The 20,994-nt window shown below is 40.5% G+C and overlaps 1 long non-coding RNA gene across 1 annotated transcript in view; it reads right to left on the bottom strand.

Moving 5' to 3' along the window:
* Window positions 1-20,994, bottom strand: part of LOC144378828 (uncharacterized) — an 81,209-nt gene that overhangs the window by 17,582 nt on the left and 42,633 nt on the right. The window lies entirely within an intron of this gene.

Below are 20,994 nucleotides of genomic sequence, written 5' to 3'. Positions count from 1 at the left end.
CAATTTTAAGATATTTTATGTAAGCCTAATGGTAACCACAGTGGAAAAACCTGTGGTAATTACACAAAAGAACATGATAAAGTCAAAGCATACTGATACCACAAGACATCAAAAGCAAAAACAATACAGCAGGGGGGATAAAAGTCACAATGGATCTACAAGCCAGCCAGAAAATAAAATGGTAACAGTAATTTCATACCTCTCAATAATTACTTTAAATACAAATGGTTTAAATTCTCCAAAAGTCACAGAATGGCTGAATGGATTTTTTAAAAAGACACAATGATATGCTACCTACAAAAGACTTAGCCTTTTAGACACACATAGATTGAGAGTGAAGGCACTTAAAAAGATATTTCAAACAAATAGTAACAACAACAACAACAACAAAACAGGGACAGCTATACTTGTATCGGACAAAATAGACATTAAACCAAAAAAGGGTAAAAAAGAGACAATGAAGGTCATTATATAATGATAAAGGGGTCAATCCACCAAGATGATAGAACAATTGTAAATATTTATGTACCCAACATCAGAGCACCCAAACATATAAAGCAAAAGCTAACATAGCTAAAAGGAGAAATAAACAGGAATACAGTAATAGTATTGTATACCCATCTCCCAATTATGAATAGATCATCCAATAGAAACAGTGGATTTGAACAACATTATAGACTCAATGAACCTAACAGCCACATACAGAATATTCTATCAAAAACAACAGAATACCCATTACAGAATACCCATTACTCTCACACACACATGGAACATTTTCTAGGACTGTATGTTAGGCCACAAAACAAATTCAAGAAGTCCGAAATCATACCAAGAATCTTCTCTACCTTAGTATGAAACTACAAATCAATAACAAGAAGGAAACTAGGAAAAAAAAAAAAAGAAATCACAAATACATGGAAACTAAACAACAATCTCTTGAACAACCAATAAATGAAGAAAAAAGGGAGGAAATAAAAAGTATCTTGAGATAAACAAAAATGGAAACACACTATACCAAAATGTATGAGATGCAGCAAAAGCAAATCTAAGAGGGAAGCCCATAGGAATAAACGTCTACATTAAAGGGCGCCTGGGTGGCTCAGTTGGTTAAGCGACTGCCTCAGCTCAGGTCATGATCCTGGAGTCCCTGGATCGAGTCCCGCATCGGGCTCCCTGCTCGGCAGGGTGTCTGCTTCTCCCTCTGACCCTCCCCCCTCTCATGCTCTCTCTCTCATTCTCTCTCTCTCAAATAAATAAATAAAATCTTTAAAAAAAAAAAAGTCTACATTAAGAAAAAAGAAAGACCTCAAATGGGCAACCTAACTCTGCCCTAAGGAACCAGAACAAAAATAAAATGAACCCAACAGTTGGAAGGAAGTAATAAAGATTATAGCAGAAATAAGTGAAATAAAGAGGAAGGCAATAGAAAAAATTAAATCAAACTAAGGATAGGTTCTTTGAAACAAAATTGGGAAAACTTTAGATAGACTAACCAAAAAAAAAGGGGGAGAGGACCCAAACCAACAAAATTCAAAATGAAAAAGAAGACATTACAACTGATCATAAGAGACTACTGTGGGGACACCTGGGTGGCTCAGTCGTTAAGCGTCTGCCTTCGGCTCAGGTCATGATCCCAGGGTCCTGGGATCGAGTCCCACATCGGGCTCCTTGCTCACCGGGGAGCCTGTTTCTCCCTCTACTGCTCTGCCTGCCGCTCCCCCTCCTTGTGCTCTCTCTCTCTCTGACAAATAAATAAATAAATAAAATCTTTAAAAAAAAAAGAGAGACTACTGTGAATAATAATATATGCCAACAAACTGGACAACCTAGAATAGAAAAATTCTTAAAAACATATGGACCAAAATTGAATCATGATTGGGGCACCTAGGTGGCTCAGTCGTTCAGCGTCTGCCTTTGGCTCAGGTCATGATCCCAGGGTCCTGGGATCAAGCCCCGCATGGGGCTCCCTGCTCAGCCAGGAGCCTGCTTCTCCCTCTCCCACTCCCCCGCTTGTGTTCCCTCTCTAGCTGTCTCTCTCTCTCTCTGTCAAATAAATAAATAAAATCTTTAAAAACAAAAACAAAAACACTGAACAGACCAATTTCTGGTAAGGAGACTGAATCAGTAATTTTAAATATCCCAAAAAAAGAAAAGCGGAATAATGACCTCACTGGTGGATTTTACAAACATTTGAAGAATTAATGCCAATTCTTCTCAAAACCTTCAAAAAACAAATAAAAAACAAAAATGAAACAAAAACAAAGAGGGAACAGTCCTAAACTTATTTTACCAGAACATTACACTAATATGAAAGCCAAAAAAAAGACACTACCAAAAAAGAAAACTACAGGCTGATATTCCTCATTGATATAAAACCAAAAATTCTCAATAAATATTAGCAAACTGAATTCAGCAGCACATTAAAAGGATTATTCACAATGATCAAGTGACATTTATCCCTGGGATGCAAGGACAGTTTAACATATGCAAATCAGTGTGACACATCACATAAATAGAAAGGTAAGGGGTGCCTGGGTGGCTCGGTCCTTAGGCATCTGCCTTTGGCTCAGGTCAGGATCCTAGGGTCCTGGGATCGAGCCATGCCATCAGGCTCCCTGCTCAGCGGGAAGCCTGCTTCTCCCTCTCCCACTCCCCCTGCTTGTGTTCCCTCTCTCGCTGTGACTCTCTGTCAAATAAATAAATAAAAATCTTTAAAAAAAAAATAGAAAGGTAAAAATTTTATCATCTTAACACACACAGAAAAAAATCATTTGACAAAGTTTAATACCCATTTATGATAAAAACGTAACAAATTGGGAATAGGAGGATTTTACCTCAACATATGATAAAGGCCACAAATGACAAACTCATACCTACCATCATACTCAATGGTAAAAGCTGAAAGTTCTTCCTCTAAAATCAGGAAGGATACAAGAGTACCCATTCTCACCACTTTTATTCAACATAATACTGGAAGTCTTAGCCACAGCAATTAGGCAATAAAAATAAACTGGATCAGAATTGGAAAGGAAAAACTAAAATGGTCTCTATTTGCAGATGACATGATTTTATACATAGAAAATCTTTAAAACTCCACCAAAAAAAAAAAAAAAAGGTTAGATCTAATAAAAAAAATTCAGTAAAGTTACAGGATTACAAAACTAACATGGAAAACAATAGCATTTTTTAGGATTTATGTAGAGAGAGAAAGAGAGAGAGCACATGCACTCGAGTGGGGTAAGGGACAGAGGGACAGAATCTCAAGAAGACTCCCCACTGAGCATGGAGCCCAAGGCTGGGCTCAATTTCACAACCCAAGAGATCATGAACTGAGCCAAAACCAAGAGCCTGACGCTCAACCAGTATTGCTATAGTATTTCTATACACTAACAATGAATTACATGAAAAAGAAATAAAGAAAATTATCCCATTTATAATAGCATCAACAATAAAATACTTTGGTACAAATCTAACCAAAGAGGTGAAAGATCTCTACTCTGAGAACTACAAAACATTGATGACAAATCAAAGACGACATAAGGAAATGGAAAGAATTCTTTGTGCTCATGAATTTGGAAGAAAATTGTTAAAATGTCCTAAGCTCACCTCATGTCCCACAAATACAACTGGATAACACACCAGGGTAAATGACCTGAAAACTGGGAGAACAAACTCCATGGCTAAATGCAGAAAAGAGGCCACACTGAAGAGGGCAGGAAGGGTGGGGACACATTACGGTGCTAAATGGACTCTCAAGTCTGTCCACTGGAGGGAGGGAGCAACCGGCACAGAGAAAGGAAAGAAACAGACCCTCAGTGCACAGAAGTCAGTTGCATTTCTATACACTAACAATGAGGCAGAAGAAAGAGAACTCAAGGAATCGATCCCATTTACAACTACACCAAAAACCTAGGAATAAACCTAACCAAAGAGGTAAAGGATCTGTACTCTGAAAACTATAGAACACTTATGAAAGAAATTGAGGAAAACACAAAGAAATGGAAAAACATTCCATGCTCATGGATTGGAAGAACAAATACTGTTAAGATGTCTATGCTACCCAGAGCAATCTACAGATTCAATGCAATTCCTACCAAAATACCATCAATTTTTTCACAGAGCTGGAAAAAAATGATCCTAAAATTTGTATGGAACCAGAAAAGACCCCAAATAGCCAAAGCAATCTTGAAAAAGAAAACCAAAGCTAGTGGCATCACAATCCTGGACTTCAAGTTGTATGACAAAGCTATAATCATCAAGACAATATGGTACTGGCATAAAAACAGCCACATAGATCAATGGAACAGAATGAAGAACCCAGAAATGGACCTTCAACTCTATGGTCAACTAATCTTCAACAGAGCAAGAAAGAACATCCAATGGAAAAAAGACAGTCACTTCAACAAATGATGTTGGGAAAATTGGACAGCTATATGTAGAAGAATGAAAATGGACCACTTTCTTACACTATACACAAAAATAGACTCAAAATGGATGAAAGACCTAAACGTGAGACATGAATCCATCGAAATCCTAGAGAAGACCAAAGGCAGCAACCTCTTTCACTTTGGCTGCAGCAACTTCTGCCTAAAGGCAAGAAAAACAGAAGCAAAATGAACTACTGGGACTTCATCGAGATAAAAAGCTTTTGCACCTTAATGGAAACAGTCAACAAAACTAAAAGGCAACCTAAAGAATGTGAGAAGATATCTGCAAATGTCTTATCAGATACAGGCTAGTATCTAAGATCTATAAAGAACTTATCTAACTCAACACCCAAAAAACAAGTACGTCAAGAAATGGGCAGAAGACATGAACAGACATTTCTTCAAAAGAAGACATCCAAATGGGCAACAGACACATGAAAAAATGCTCCTCACTTGGCATCAGGGAAACACAAATCAAAATCACAATGAGAGGGCTCCTGGGTGGCTCAGTCGTTGGGTATCTGCTTTCGGCTCAGGTCATGGTCCCAGGGTCCTGGGATCGAACCCCACATCGGGCTCCCTGCTCAGCAGGAAGCCTGCTTCTCCCTCTCCCACTCCCCCTGCTTGTGTTCTCTGTCGCTGTGTCTCTCTCTGTCAAATAAAATCTTTGGGGAAAAAAAATCACAATGAGATACCACCTCACACCAGTCAGAATGGCTAAAATTAACCACTCAGGAAACGACAGATGCTGGCGAGGATGCAGAGAACAGTGTACCTCTTACACTGTTGGTGGGAATGCAAGCTGGTGCAGCCACTCTGGAAAACAGTGTGGAGGTTCCTCAAAAAGTTGAAAACAGAGCTACCCTATGACCCAGCAATTGTACTACTAGGTATTTACCCCAAAGACACAGATGTAGTGAAAAGAAGGGCACATGCACCACAATGTTCATAGCAGCAATGTCCACAATAACCAAACTGTGGAAGGAGCCACGATGTCCTTCAACAGATGAATGGATAAAGAAGATGTGGTATACACACGCACACACACTGGGATACTACTCAGCAGTCAAAAAAAAAAAGAAAAGAAATCTTGCCATGTGCAAGATGGATGGCCTCTTAGTTTTGTTGACTGTTTCCTTTGCTGAGCAGAAGCTTTTTAACTTGATGAACTCCCAAAAGTTCATTTTTGCTTTTGTTTCCTTTGCCTTTGGAGACATGTCTTGAAAGAAGTTGCTGTGGCCTCAATAATTACTTTGAATGTAAAAGGACTAAATGCTCCAATCAAAAGACACAGGGTGACAGAAGGGATTAAAAAAAAAAAAAAGACCCATCCAAATGCTGCCTACAAGAGACTCATTTCAGATGTAAAGACATGTGCAGATTCAAAGTGAGGGGATGGAGAAACATTTACAATGCAAATGGATGTGAAGAGAGCGCCAGAGTAACAATATTTATATCACACAAAATAGACTTTAAAACAAAGAATGTAACATGAGACAAAGAAGGACACTATATAATAATTAAGAGGACAATCCAACAAGAAATAATAATTGTAAATATTTATGGACCCAACATGGGAGCACCCAAATACATTAAGCAGTTGATAACAAACATAAAAGTATTTGATAATAATACAATAATAGTAGGGGACTTTCACACCCAGCTGACATCAATGCACGAATCACCTAAACAGAAATCCACAAGGAAACTGTAGCTTTCAATGACACATTGGACTTGGTGGATTTAATAGATATATTCAGAACATTCCACACTAAAACAACAGAATACACATTCTTTAAGTTCAAACAAACCCTCTCTAGAATAAATCACATAGTAAGCCACAAAACAGGTCTCAACAAATTCAAAAAAAAATAATAATAATAATAATCAAAATCATACAATGCATCTTTTCTGACCACAATACAGTAAGGCCAGAGATAAATCACAGGAAAAAAAATCTGGAAAGAGCACAAATACATGGAGGTTAAACAATATGGTACTAAACAATGAATGAGTCAACCAGGAAATAAAAAAGAAATCAAGGGGCGCCTGGGTGGCTCAGTCGGTTAAGCGGCTGCCTTCAGCTCAGGTCATGATCCCAGGGTCCTGGGATGGAGTCCCGCATCGGGCTCCCTGCTCTGCGGGGAGCCTGCTTCTCCCTCTCCCTCTGCCTGCTTCTCTGCCTACTTGTGTTCTCTCTCTATCTCTCTGTCAAATAAATAAATAAAATCTTAAAAAAAAAAAAAGAAATCAAAAAATATATGGAGACAAAAATAAAAACACAATGGTCCAAAATCTTTGGAATGCAGCAAAAGTGGTTCTAAGAGGGAAGTTTATAAGCAATACAAGCCAACCTCAAGATTTCAAATAAACAATCTAACATTACACCTAAAGGAGCTAGAAAAAGAACAAATAAATCCCAAAACCAGGGACGCCTGGGTGGCTCCGTGGGTTAAGCGTCTGCCTTCAGCTCAGGTCATGAATGGAGTCCCAGATCGGGCTCCTTGCTCAGCAGGGAGCCCGTTTCTCCCTCTTCCTGCCGCTCCCCCTGCTTGTGCGCACACGCTCTCATTCGCTCTCTCTCTGACAAATAAACAAAAGTTTAAATAAATAAATCCCAAAACCAGAAGAAGGAAGGATAATAATAAACATTAGAGCAGAAATAAAGGATATAGAAACTAAAACACAGGGGCGCCTGGGTGGCTCAGTCGTTAAGCGTCTGCCTTCGGCTCAGGTCATGATCACAGAGTCCTGGGATCGAGCCCCGCATCGGGCTCCCTGCTCTACGGGAAGCCAGCTTCTGCTTCTCCCTCTCCGTCTCCCACTCCCCCTGCTTGTGTTCCTTCTCTTGCTGTGTCTCTCTCTAAATAAATAAAATCTTTAAAAAAAAAAAAAACTAAAAAAACAAAACAAAGCACAGATCAATGAAACCAGGAGCTGGTTCTGTGAAAAGATAAACAAAACTGATGAGCCTCTACCCAGATTCATCAGAACAAGACCCAAATAAAATCACAAATGCAGGAGGAGAAATAACAGCTGACATCATAGAAATACAAAGGATTCCAAGAATACTATAAAAAATTATATGCCAACTAACTGGACACCTAGAAGAAATGGATAAATTCCTAGAAACACATAATGTACCAAAACTGAAACAGGAAGAAATAGAAAATTTGAACAGACTGATAGCCAGCAAAGAAATTGAGTCAGTAATACAAAACTCCCTCCCCCGCACCCCCCCCTCGCAAAAAAAAGTCCAGGACCAGATGGTTTCACATGTGACTTCTACCAAACATTTAAAACAAGAGTTAATACCTATTCTTCTCAAACTTTCCAAAAAAATAGAAGAGAAGGAAAACTTCCAAATTCATTCTGTGAGGCCAGCATTACCCAGATAACAAAACCAGATAAAGATACCACAAAAAAAAAAAAAAGAGAGAGAGAGAGAGAGGGAATTACAGGCCAATATATCTGATGAACAGAGTTGCGAAAATCCTCAACAAAATACTAGCAAACGGACTCCAACAATATATTAAAAAGAAATCATTCACCACCATCAAGTGGGATTTATTCCCAGGATGCAAAGGTGGTTCAGTATTCACAAATCAACATGATACATCATACCAATAAAGAAAGGATAAATACCATATGACCATTTCAAAAGACGCAGATAAAGCATTTGATGAAATACAAAATCCATTCATGAGAAAAATCCTCAAAGTGGGTTCAGAAGGAACATACCTCAACATAATAAAGGACGTATATGAAAAACCCACAGAGAACAGCATACTCAATGGGGAAAACTGAGGGCTATTCCCCTAAGGTCAGGAATAAGACAAGGATGTCCACTCTCAACACTTTTACTCAAAATAGTACTCAAAGTCCGAGCCACAGGAATAGTACAACAAAAAGAAATAAAAGACCTCCAAATCAGGAAGAAATAAATTGTTCACTCTTTGCAGATGACATGAGACTATATATAGAAAATCCAAAAGACTCCACCAAAAAAACTGCTAGAAAGGATTACTGAATTCAGTAAAGCCACAGGATACAAAATCAATGTACAGAAATCTGCTGCATTTCTTCTATACACTAATAATGAAGCAGCAGAAAGAGAAACTAAGAAAAAAAAATCCCACTTACAATTCCATCAAAAATAATACAATACCTAGGAATAAACTTAACCAAGGAAGTGAAAGACCTGTACTATGTAAATTATAAAACACTGGTGAGGGGCGCCTGGGTGGCTCAGTCATTAAGCATCTGCCTTAGGCTCAGGTCATGATCCCAGAGTCCTGGGATTGAGCCCTGCATCGGGCTCCCTGCTCTGCATGAAGCAGGTCCCTCTTCTACTCCCCCTGCTTGTGTTCCCTCTCTGGCTGTGTCTCTCTCTGGCAAATAAATAAATAAAATCTTTAAAAAAAAAAAAACACTGGTGAAAGAAATTGAAGATGACATAAAGAAACGGAAAGACATTCCATGCTCATGGATTGGAAGAATATTGCTAAAATGTCCATAGTACCCAAAACAACCTATACATTTAATATAATCCCTATCAAAATACCACCAGTATTTCTCACAGAACTAGAACAAATCCTAAAATTTGTATGGAACCACAAAAGACCCTAAACAGCCACAACAATCTTGAAAAAGAAAAATGAAGCTGGAGGTATCATAATTCCAGATTTCAAATTATATTACATAGCTGTAGTAATCAAAGCAGTATGGTACTGGCACCAAAACAGACATACAGATCAATGGAACAGAATAGAAAGACCAGAAATAAATCCACAATTATATGGTCAATTATCTTCGACAAAGCAGGAAAGAATATCCAATGGGAAAATGTCTCTACAACAATGCTGTTGGCGGGGCACCTGGGTGGCTCAGTTGGTTAAGCAGCTGCCTTTGGCTCAGGTCATGATCCCAGGGTCCCAGGATTGAGTCTGCATCAGTCTCTCTGCCCAGCGGGGAGCCTGCTTCTCCCTCTCCCTCTACCTGCCGCTCTGCCTACTTGTAATCTCACTCTCTGTCAAATAAATAAATAAAATCTTTTAAAAAAAAATGACGTTGGGAAAACTGAACAGCTACATGCAAAAGAATGAAAGTGAACCACTTTCTTACACCATAGACAAAAACTCAAAATAGATTAAAGACCTAATGTGAGACCTGAAACCATAAAAATCCTAAGAGACAGCACAGGCAGTAATTTCTTTGACATCAGCCATAGCAACATCTTTCTAGATAGGTATCCTGAGGCAAGGAAACAAAAGCAAAAATACAATATTGGGACTATATCAAAATAAAAGGCTTCTGCACAGAAAAGGAATCAATCAACAAAACCAAAAGACAACCCACTGAATGAGAAGAGATAATTGCTAATGACATACGCAATTAAGGGTTAGTATCCAAAATATATAAAGCACTTATAAAACTCAACACCCAAAAAACAAAAAATGGGCCGAAAACATGAATAGACATTTCTCCAAAGACATATAGATGGCCAACAGGCACATGAAAAGATGCTCAACATCACTCATCATCAGGAAAATGCTAATCAAAACCACAATGAGATACCACCTTACACCTGTCAGAATGGCTAAAACCAAAAACACAAGAAACAAGTGTTGGCGAGGATGTGTGGAAGAAGGAACCCTTGTATACTATTGGTGGGAGTGCAAACCATAGAAGATAGTACAGACGTTCCTCAAAAAATTAAAAATAGAGGGGCGCCTGGGTGGCTCAGTCGTTAAGCATCTGCCTTCGGCTCAGGTCATGATCCCAGGGTCCTGGGATAGAGCCCCACATCAGGCTCCCTGCTCAGCAGGAAGCCTGCTTCTCCCTCTCCCACTCCCCCTGCTTGTGTTCCCTCTCTCTCTGTCTCTCTGTCAAATAAATACTTTTTTAAAATTTTTAAAAAATAATAAATTAATTAATTTAAAATAGAATTCCCATATTGCAGTATTGGATATTTACCCAAAGAATTTGAAAACACTGGGGTGCCTGGGTGGTTCAGTTGGTTAAGCGACTGCCTTCGGCTCAGGTCGTGATCCTGGAGTCCCGGGATCGAGCCCCACGTCGGGCTCCCTGCTCAGCAGGGAGTCTGCTTCTCCTTCTGACCCTGCCCCCTCTCATGCTCTCTCTCTCTATGTCATTCTCTCTCTCAAATAAATAAATAAAATCTTTAAAAAAAAAGAATTTGAAAACACTAATTTGAAGGGATACATACACCCCTATATTTACTGCAGCATTACCTACAATAGCCGAGATATGGAAGCAGCCCAAGTGTCCACAGACAGATGAATGGATAAAGAAGATGTGCTATACATATGCAATAGAGTATTATTCAGCCATAAAAAAAGAATGAAATCCTGCCATTTGCAACAACATGGATGGATCTAGAGAGTATAATGCTAAAGGAAATAAGCCAGTCAGAGAAAGACAAATACCATGATTTCACTCACATGTGGAATTTAAGGAACAAAGGGGAAAAAGACAAATAAAAAAAACCCAGAGATGATTACCATAAGGGAGGTGGGGGTGGGGAAGGGGATGGGTGAACCAAGTGAAGGGGATTAAGAGCACCCTTATCACAATGAGCGCTGAATAATATATGGAACTGCTGAATCACTATATTGTACACCTGAAACTAACACTGTATATTAACTAAACTAGAATTTAAAAATTTTAAGTTTTCTTAAACTATTGATCTTCTCTTAATAAGACATTGTAAATACTTTTATCTTTAAAATTAACTGCCTACAAAACAAGGATTCTGTGTTTTGCCAGATTACCTATGTTTAGCAGATCTTTGATTTACCTTAAAAGAAAAAAAAAAACTCAACATTCTACAAAGCTAAATTTGCTTACGGCTATTTGACCTGATGTATTTGTCTTTGGTATCTTTTATTGTCATTTTAAGTGAATGAACACTGTTTCATCCTGAAAACAAAAGCCAAACTCACAGAAAAAGATTATATTTGTGCTTACCAGAGGCAGGAGGTGTGGGGAGGGAGGAATGGATACAAAGGCACAAACTCCATTCTAAGATAAATCAGTATTAGCGATGTAATGTACAACATGATAATTATAGTTAACACTGCTGTATGGTATTTACAAAAGAGAATAAACCCTAAGGGTTCTCGTAACAAGGAAAAAAAATTTTTTTTGTTTTTATCAGATAATGATGTTAACTAAACTTTCTGTGATGATCATTTCATAATACATGTAAGTTGAATCATTGTGCTATATGCTGTCAAGTTACACAATGCTATATATCAATCATATCTCAATTAAAAAAAAAAAGGACACCTGGGTTAAGAGTCTGCCTTCGGCTCAGGTCATGATCCCAGGGTCCTGGAATCAAACCCCCGCCTCGGGCTCCCTGCTCAGCAGAGAGCCTGCTTCTCCCTCTCTCTCTCTGACAAATAAATAAAAATCTTTAAGAAAAAAAAAGCAGGATCACCATAATCAAGTGGGATTTATTCCAAAGATGCATGAATGGTTCAACTTTATCAATTGATGCGACCTTCCATATTAACTAAATGAAGGATAAAAATCATATCTCAATAGATGCAGAAAAAGCATTTGACAACATTTAACATCCATTTGTGATAAAAACTCCCAACAAAGTGGGTACAAAGGTAACATACTTCAACATAATAAAGGCCACATACAACATACCTACAACTAACATCATACTCAATGCTGAAAAGCTAAAAGCTTTTCCTCTAAGATCGGAACAAAACAAAGATGCTCACTCTTGATTTTATTTCAGCATAGTATTGGAAATCTTAGCTAGAGCAATTAGGCAACAACAACAAAAAAAGGCCTCCAAAATGGAAAAGAGAAGTAAAACTGTCACTATTTGCAGATCACATATTACATGTAGAAAACCCTAAGACTCCACAAAAAAAAAAAAAAAAGAAGAAAGAAAGAAATTAGATCAATGAATTCAGTAAAGTTGCAGGATACAAAATGAGCATATAAAAATCTTATGTTTGTATACACTGAAAATGAACTATCAGAGAAATTTCTTATTTACAATTCCATCAGAAAGAATACCTAGGAATAAATTCAACTAAGGAAGTGAAAGACCTGTATACTGCCAACTCTAAGACCCTTATCAAAGAAACTGAAGACCCCAATGAATGGAAAGTATTCCCACTTATGAGTTGGAAGAATATTTTTTTATTTTTTTATTTTTTTTTTAAAGATTTTATTTATTTATCTGACAGAGAGAGACACAGCGAGAGAGGCAACACAAGCAGGGGGAGTGGGAAGGGAGAAGCAGGCTCCCCGCTGAGCAGGGAGCCCGATGCGGGGCTTGATCCCAGGACCCTGAGATCATGACCTGAGCCGAAGGCAGACACTTAACGACTGAGCCACCCAGGCGCCCCGGAAGAATATTTTTTTTAAATTATATTTAAAAAATAAAGATTTTATTGATTGATTAATGGATTGATTGAGAGAGGGAGAGAGAGAGCGCACATGAGCACACAAGCAGCTGGAGGAGGGGTAGAGGGAAAGCGAGAAAGAATTCCAAGCAGACTCCACTTCAAGCTCAGAACCTGACATGGGGCTGGATCTCATGACCTTGAGGACATGACCCAAGAGTAAATCAAGAATTGGACACTTAACCAAATGAGCCACCCAGGTGCCCCAGAAGAATATTCTTAAAAGAATATTCTTAAAATGTCCATACTGCCCAAAGCAATCTACACATTCAATGCAATCTCTATCCAAATTCCAATGGCATTTTTCAGAGAAATAGAACAATCCTGAAATTTGCATAAACCACCAAAGACCCCAAATAGCCAAAGCAATCTTTTTTTTTTTTTTTTTTAAGATTTTATTTAGTCATTTGACAGAGAGAGACACAGCGAGAGAGGGAACACAAGCAGGGGGAGTGGGAGAGGGAGAAGCAGGCTTCCCACTGAGCAGGGAGCCCGATGCGGGGCTCGATCCCAGGACCCTGGGATCACGACCTGAGCCGAAGGCAGACGCTTAACGACTGAGCCACCCAGGCACCCCAATAGCCAAAGCAATCTTAAGAAGAATAAAGTTGGATGCATCATACTTACTGATTTCAAACTATATTATAAAGTTATAGTAATCAGAACTATGGCATTGGCATAAAAACAGACACAGATCAGTGGAAAAGAATTGAGAACCCAGAAATAAATGCATGCATATATGGTTAATTAATTTTAGGAAAAGGAGCTAAAAGTATATGATGGGGAAAGTACAATCTCTTTTAATAAATGGTGTTGGGAAAACTAGACAAAACTAGAAGGAAACAGGTGATAAATGCCTTGATGCTGGTCTTGACAATCATATTTTGGATTTGACACCAAAGTCAAAGACAACCAAAGAAAAAACAAAAACAACAAACAAAAAAACAGTGAGACTACATCAAACTAAAATGCTTCTGCACAGCAAAGGAAATCATGATCAAAGTTTTCTGAAAAGGCAAACTACTGAGAGAAAATATTTGCAAATCATATATATAAGGGTTTATTATCCAAAATATATAAAGAACTCATATGACAGGGATGCCTGGGTGGCTCAGTCATTAAGCATCTGCCTTCAGCTCAGGTCATGATCCCGGGGTCCTGGGATTGAGTCCCACATCGGGCTTCCTGCTCAGCGGGAAGTCTGCTTCTCCCTCTCCCACTCCCACTGCTTGTGTTCCCTCTCTCGCTGTCTCTATCAAATAACTAAATATAATCTTTAAAAAAAAACCTCACATGACAACTTAGTAGCAATAAAACGATCAATTAAATGGGCAGAGAATTTGAATAAGCATTTTTCCAAAGACAACATACAGATGGCCAACAGGCTCATAAAAAGATGCTCAACATCACTAATCATCAGGGAAATGCAGATTAAAACCACAAGATATCATCTCACACCAGTCAGGATGGCTATAAAAAAAAGGCAAGAAATAACAACTGTTGGTAAAGATGTGGGAAAAAAAGTGACCCTTGTGCACCATTGGTGGGAATGTAAATTGGTGCAACCGTTATGGAAAACAGAATGGAGATTCCTCAAAAAATTAAACTATCCTATGACCCAGCAATTCTGCTTCCAGGTATGTATCAAAAGGAAATGAGAACACTATATCAAAGAGATATATGCACTAGCCCATGTTCACTGCAGCATTACATATAATAGCCGAGACATGGAAATAACCTAAGTGTCCACTGATGGATGAATGGATAAAGAATATGTGAAAGAGAAATGATCATTAATATATATAATTAGTTATTAAAATAATAAATCTAATATTCCACTGTGTATATTTATGTACATATAGTGTGTATATATGTATACACATACATAATGGAATATTATTTAGCCATAAAAAAGAAGGCAATCTCACCATTTGCAACAACCTAGATACACCTTGTGGGCATTAGGTTAACTAAAAATAAGACAGAAAAGACAACATATGATCATACATGTAGAATCTAAAGAAAAAAAACTGAACTAGAGAACAGACTGGTGGTTCAGAGCAAGGATTCGCAGCTATTCTGTCACCACCACCCTCCTCCAATGTAGGGAAAGATACATTTTTAGGCTGCAGAGGTGGGGGGTGGGTGAAAAGGGAGAAGATGGTCAAAAGTTACAAATTTCGTTATAAAGTCAGTCAGTCCTGGGAATGTAATGCACAGCATGATAACTACAGGACTGCACTGTAGATCTGAAGTTGAAAATAATACTGTACTGGTATGTGCAAGTTGCTTAATCTTAAAAATTATCTTTATAAGTGTGTTAACCATGTACGGTGATGGAGGTTAACTAGACTTATCATGGTGATCATCTCACAATGTACAAATACCAAATCACTATGTTACACATCTGAAACTTAGGTAATGTTATGTCAATTATCTCAATGAAAACAACTATGACACAATATGGATATGATAAGCTAAGTCCAGGAATTTACAAAGTGGATTCCAGCTCCCCGAGTATCTGTGAACATATGACAGAGGCCAACATTTGGCAGCTAAAAAATAACATGAACTTTCTTTCCTTCCCTTTCTTTTTTTTCTTTTTTTTTTTTTTTTAAGATTTTCTCTCTCCATTTGACAGACAGAGCATGCTCCAGACCACAAGCAGGGGGAGGTACGGAGGGAGAGGGAGAAGCAGGCTCCCCACTGAGCAGGGAGCCCGATGCGGGGCTCGATCCCAGGACTCTGGGATCATGACCTGAGCCAAAGGCAGACGCTTAACCGACTGAGCCACCCAGCAGCCTCTAACACAAAGTTTCTTATTAACGTTTTTGAATGTCTAGAAGTTTCATCATTGGACTCAAGATGCTATTTTCATGTGGTATTAAAATTTAAATTTAAAAATGCAGCCTAGGGGTCCCTGGGTGGCTTAGTTGGTTGGGCGTCCAACTCTTGATTTCCCCTCAGGTCTTGGTCTCAGGTCATAGGTTCAAGCCGCACAATGGGCTCCATACTGAGTGTAGAAACTGCTTAAAAAAAATAAAATAAAAATGCATCTTTCCCTACATCGGAGTGGAGGTGGGGGTGACAATAGCCATGAACCCCTGCAAGGAGTCCTAGAATAAAACAGAATGAGCTGAGGACAGATTCTCAGGCTGACCACTTCGCCAGTGACCTTGTTTTGAAAATGACCTCATCTTCCGTCTCCTTTTGACGGCAGCTAATAGGACGTCAGAGCAGTGTTTGGAGAAGTGGATGATTGCCTAGTCACGAGAGAAGGTGGATTCACAGAATGAGATGACAAAACCAACATTCGTGAAGCACATGCTCTTTATCACAAACCCAGTTTGTGTTAAGACCAAAGCAATGCTGCCTTCAGGTTCTGTTCTCCCCACTTCACCAATGAGTGAGAAAGACTGGAATCCCACAGGTAGGAAATGGGAGAGGGGTGATCTGAATAAGGTTTGAAGGAGAACAATGCCCGTGTCCTTTCCACTATTACACCATACTTTGCACAAGCCCTTGGTAAATGTCTCTTGTTGGATGCCTTCCCACATACAGGGGGTCTTGTGCAAGATACCGGAGCTCATGGGATTAAGGAAAGCTGCCGAGCTAATTAGTTCAAGACTGAAACCAGACCTTGTGTAAGCCCTGGAGTCAAGCCAATGCAACTATTAGGGGGAAATAAGGGGAACAGCTTTTATAGAGTGGTGGCTGTGGGCCAGAGGTATTACACATTTATCCCCACTCCTCACAAAAATTCTGCATGGTTGGGATTGTTATCTCCATATTATAGCTGAAGAACCTGAATCTTGGAGAAGTGAGTCATTACCCAGGGGTTCCACAGCTAGTAAACTGCAGAGCTGGGATTCAAACCTAGGCCTGCTATGCTTTTTCACTCCACCACGCTATCCCACCTTTGGCCTCAAGAACAGTGATCTCTATTTACCATGGGTGGGGGGGCAGGAGCGCAGGAAGTGTTTCTAAAGATAGGAGGAGGCTATGAGTCCCTGGAAGCTGAGACCGGAGTCTCACTAGCACCTCACCACCCAGGTGCAACTGGTGAGGCTGGCCCTTCCCCCAAACAGCCTTCGCCTTATGCCTAGGAGAGTCCTTTTCCATATACACCCTCGTGGATCAGAACTTTTCAGCTCATGGGAACCACTGCACTAGAGAAAGCGTACAAACTGGAGGCCGAGGGCTGCCCCTGACTTGCTTGGTCACTTCAGTAAATAGGTCATCTCTCTGAGCAACTGCAAAAAAAGGGAATGGGTTGGTAAAATCTACCTGAAGCCCAGAAATGTTACCTGGTTAAAAGATTCTGCATTAACCCAATTTCCAATGAGGCCGGGGGGAGGGTGTTATCCCCCACACACCACCAAAAATTCTCAGGCACCAGCTGGATGTCTTACACTTTAACTCAGTTCTAACACTACCCTAATATAGCATCAGATTCCACGAGTTAAGGGTTCAGTCTTTAAAGACTGTCAATCCCCCCACACACACACAAACACGTTTCAGAAGCTACTCTTAAGTCCAGGTTGTTAGCAACAGGCTGCAGACTGCAGGTTCTAACGGCTCCCTCCTTGGGTTCAATAAATGTGCTAGAGTGTCTCAGAGAACTCAGAAATACCTCTTACTTACTACATTACCGGTTTACTATGTAAGAATGTAACTCAGGAACAACCGGATGAAAGAGACGTTGAAGGCAAGGTGTGGAGAAAGGACAGAGTTCCCATGCTCCCTCCGAGTGCACGGCTCTCTCCAAACCTCCATGCATTCATCAACCCAGAAGCTCTCCAAACCCAGGCCTTTTGGGTATTTTACTGTGGCCTCATTACATAGGTGTGATTAAGTCATTGGTTGTTGGTGACTGAACTCAATCTCCAGCCCCTCTCCCCTCCCTGGAGGGTCAGGTGATATGTCTGAAAGTTCCAACCTTCTAATCACTTGGTTGGTTCCACTGGCCACCAGCCCCCATCCTTCTGCTTTCCAAAAGTCACCTCATTAACATAACAAAAGACACCTTTATGGCCCTCATCACAGAGGATTTCAAAGGTTTTAGGAGCTCTGTGCTACGAACAAGAAGGAAGACTAAATATTATAAACCACAGTATCACACCTGGCAAGAATTTACCACGAGAAATAAATTATGTGAATACACTTTGTAAAAACTACAAGCACCATGAAGAAATGGATTAATCCTAGAAACAGTATCTAATCTGTATCAATTTCCTAGTGCTACCACAACAAAGCACCACAAACTGGCTTAAAACAGAGAAATCTATTCTCTCCACAGTTCAAGAGGCCAATAGTGCGAAATAAAAGTGTCCGCAAAACTGATTCCTACTGGAGGCTGAGAGAAACTCCCTGCCTCTCCCCCAACTTCTGCTGCTTGCCCACAACCTTTGGCATTCCTTGGCTTGTAGACATATCCCTCCAATCTCTGCCTACCTCCTCTTCTTCCCTGTGTGTCTGTGTTCCCTTTTCTGTCTCTTATTGAAAGACCCCTCCATTTGGACCTCAAACTTTCTGATTAAGTTCTTTCCAGCTTATCTCTTAAGTCAGGCAAAAGACCCTGCAGGCAAAGCATATTGTGACAGGAACTAGGAACCGAAACTACCCCGTCGTGCAATAAGGACTGCCCTGAGCCAGCAAGATCCTGCCAGTGATTGACCCCACGATAATGACTGACCTGCCCTTTACTGCCCACCTGCATGTACCCACCGACCTTTGTCCCACATTCTCCTTATAAGAAACACTTCAGCACTTCGGAGACAGTCTTTGAGCTGTTAGTTCACTGTCTTCCCGGTTGGGCATCACTAAAATAAATTCTTGTTTGGCTACCACTCATCTCTCTCCTTTTGATTTTGTTAGTGGCAAGTGGCTGAGCCTGGTCTATTTGGGACCCCTGGAGCCAGGTGTTTTTGCACCCCTGTGCTCCAACTACATTATAAGGGCACTCTCCTTTGGATTTAGGGCCCATCCTAATCCAGTAGGATCTCATCTCAATCCTTGCCTTAGTTAACATCTGCGAAGACTCCAAATCCAAATAAAGTCACATTCTGAGGTTCTGGGTGGACATGAACTTTGGGGGAGACACTATTCAACCCACTACACAATCTTATTTCTTCACTTAGAGCTGAGAAAACTACTAAAGTTTTATCCCAAGGCCATACAGCTGACATGTATAGCCAATGTTGGAGGGAGGAGAAGCATGGACACTGGGATTTTCATCAGTGCACAGGCCTTCATAGGTCAAGGTAAATAACCCCATCCTTAATGAAGACAACCAGAGGGAGTCTGCTCAAAACATGTTCTATAATTTCAACCCCTATTCCTCCCTCCCAGGAAAGACAGGGAGGCATCTCACTCCACAGAAAAACCACTGAAGCCAGAGAAACCGCAGAGCCAGCAATGGGTCACGAGCCCACTCCTTTACCAGACACAGAGAAGCCGCCACCTCTAATTTCCTCCCACCTACAATTTCCTCCACTTCAGAGTTTAAAAACTCTGCCATAATATTAGAGAAGTGGCGGTCCTGGGCCACAAGTTTATGATGTGCTTCTCCGCAGCATCCCCAGTTCTTAGGGCCAGGTGTGGCCACTGGGGATGGAAGGGGCAACTTGACCCTTTTCGCTGTTTCCCCCTGGTTTTCTGTCTGATCATAAACAACAGCTTTGTGAAACTCTAGCTGCACCACTGTCAGTAGGGCTGCATTTTTTCCAAAACCCAACTTTTCCTTCAAGGGCACAGAGCATCTCAAGTCAGGAGCCAGGGCAAGCCTGTCTCACCCGTGGCATGGCTCAGAAGCCGCAGCCACGGTACTTAAACCCCAGTGACCTAAGATAATTGGCCTCTAAACCAAATTCGGCGGCCAGGACCTGATCAGAAATTGTTGGCATTTTTTTTCCTAACCCAATTTAATTCTCCCCCACCCCCAACCCCCACCCTCTGACCTTTACTTTCTCTGGCCTAAGTCCTGGAAAATGGAGTTTGGAAATGCCTGAGGGACTTCTTGGGTGGGCCCCAAAGCTTCAGGGAGGAGATAGGACTGAAAGGTACAAGATGGATGAGGAAAGAAGCCAGACACAAAAGGTCACAAATTGTGCAATTTCATTTGTATGGAATGTGCAGAATAGGTAAATCCACAGAGAAAGGAAGCACATTGGTGGTGGCCAGGATCTTTTGGGAGTGACTAAGTTGGGGAGTCCCTTTGGAGAATGATGAAAATGTTTTGGAACTGGAGAGAGGTGATAGTTGTACAACAGTGTGAAAAAGGACACTGAGTTGTTTACTTCCAAGTGGTTACTTCTCTGTTCTGTGAATTTCACCTCAATTTAAAAAACATTCAGGGGTGCCTCGGTGGCTCAGCCGGTTACACATCAGACTTTTTGGTTTCGGCTCAGGTCATGATCTCAGGGTCATGAGATCAAGCCCTGTGTTAGGCTCCGCGGCGGTTTGCTTGTCTTTCTCCCTCTGCTCTTCCCCCCACCCCCCTACCCCCGCTCACGTTCTCTTTCTCTCTCTCTCTCTCTCTCTCTCTCTTAAATAAATAAATAACAAAAACATTCAAAATGGAAGGGAACAAGGGTGGGAGGAGGATGAGGAAGGAAGCCCTGCAGCTGAGAACAGCCAGCCTCCAGAACAGCCCAGACCAAGTGTAAGCTAACCCCTCCCCTTCCAGTGCAGAGCGGCTGGCTGAGTGCCTGCAGCCAGTTTCCCTAGGAACTTCAGCTGAGAAACTGAGCCAGCTGGTCCACCCCCTAAAGCTACAAAGTTCTGCGTCTTCAGTGCATCAACTCAATCATGGGCTCTGAGAGAGAGGCGAGGCCGTATTTCAGGAGCTTAAAATGAAATAAAGTGGAATGACGTACAGTGGGGAAAAGAAGTTTAAGTTAGGACTCTCTGCTTACCTATTCAAAGTGCTTAAAATGTACACTGCATTTTCTAAACCGAATTCCTGTTTTGAGCCCCCATCCTGTAGCACTAGGCAAAATCTTTAACCTCAGTTCAGCATCTGCCACTCCGTTTCTCTGGGATCTCATCTGAGTTCTAGGTATCTTAAGGTAACCTCTGAAGGTATCTGCCCCTTGCTGCTTCCATGTATT

Source organism: Halichoerus grypus, chromosome 2 (genome assembly GCF_964656455.1).
Source record: "Halichoerus grypus chromosome 2, mHalGry1.hap1.1, whole genome shotgun sequence".
NCBI classification, from domain to species: domain Eukaryota; kingdom Metazoa; phylum Chordata; class Mammalia; order Carnivora; family Phocidae; genus Halichoerus; species Halichoerus grypus.
Note: the sequence above shows the minus strand (reverse complement) of the source record. Positions and strands in the feature narration are given on the sequence as shown.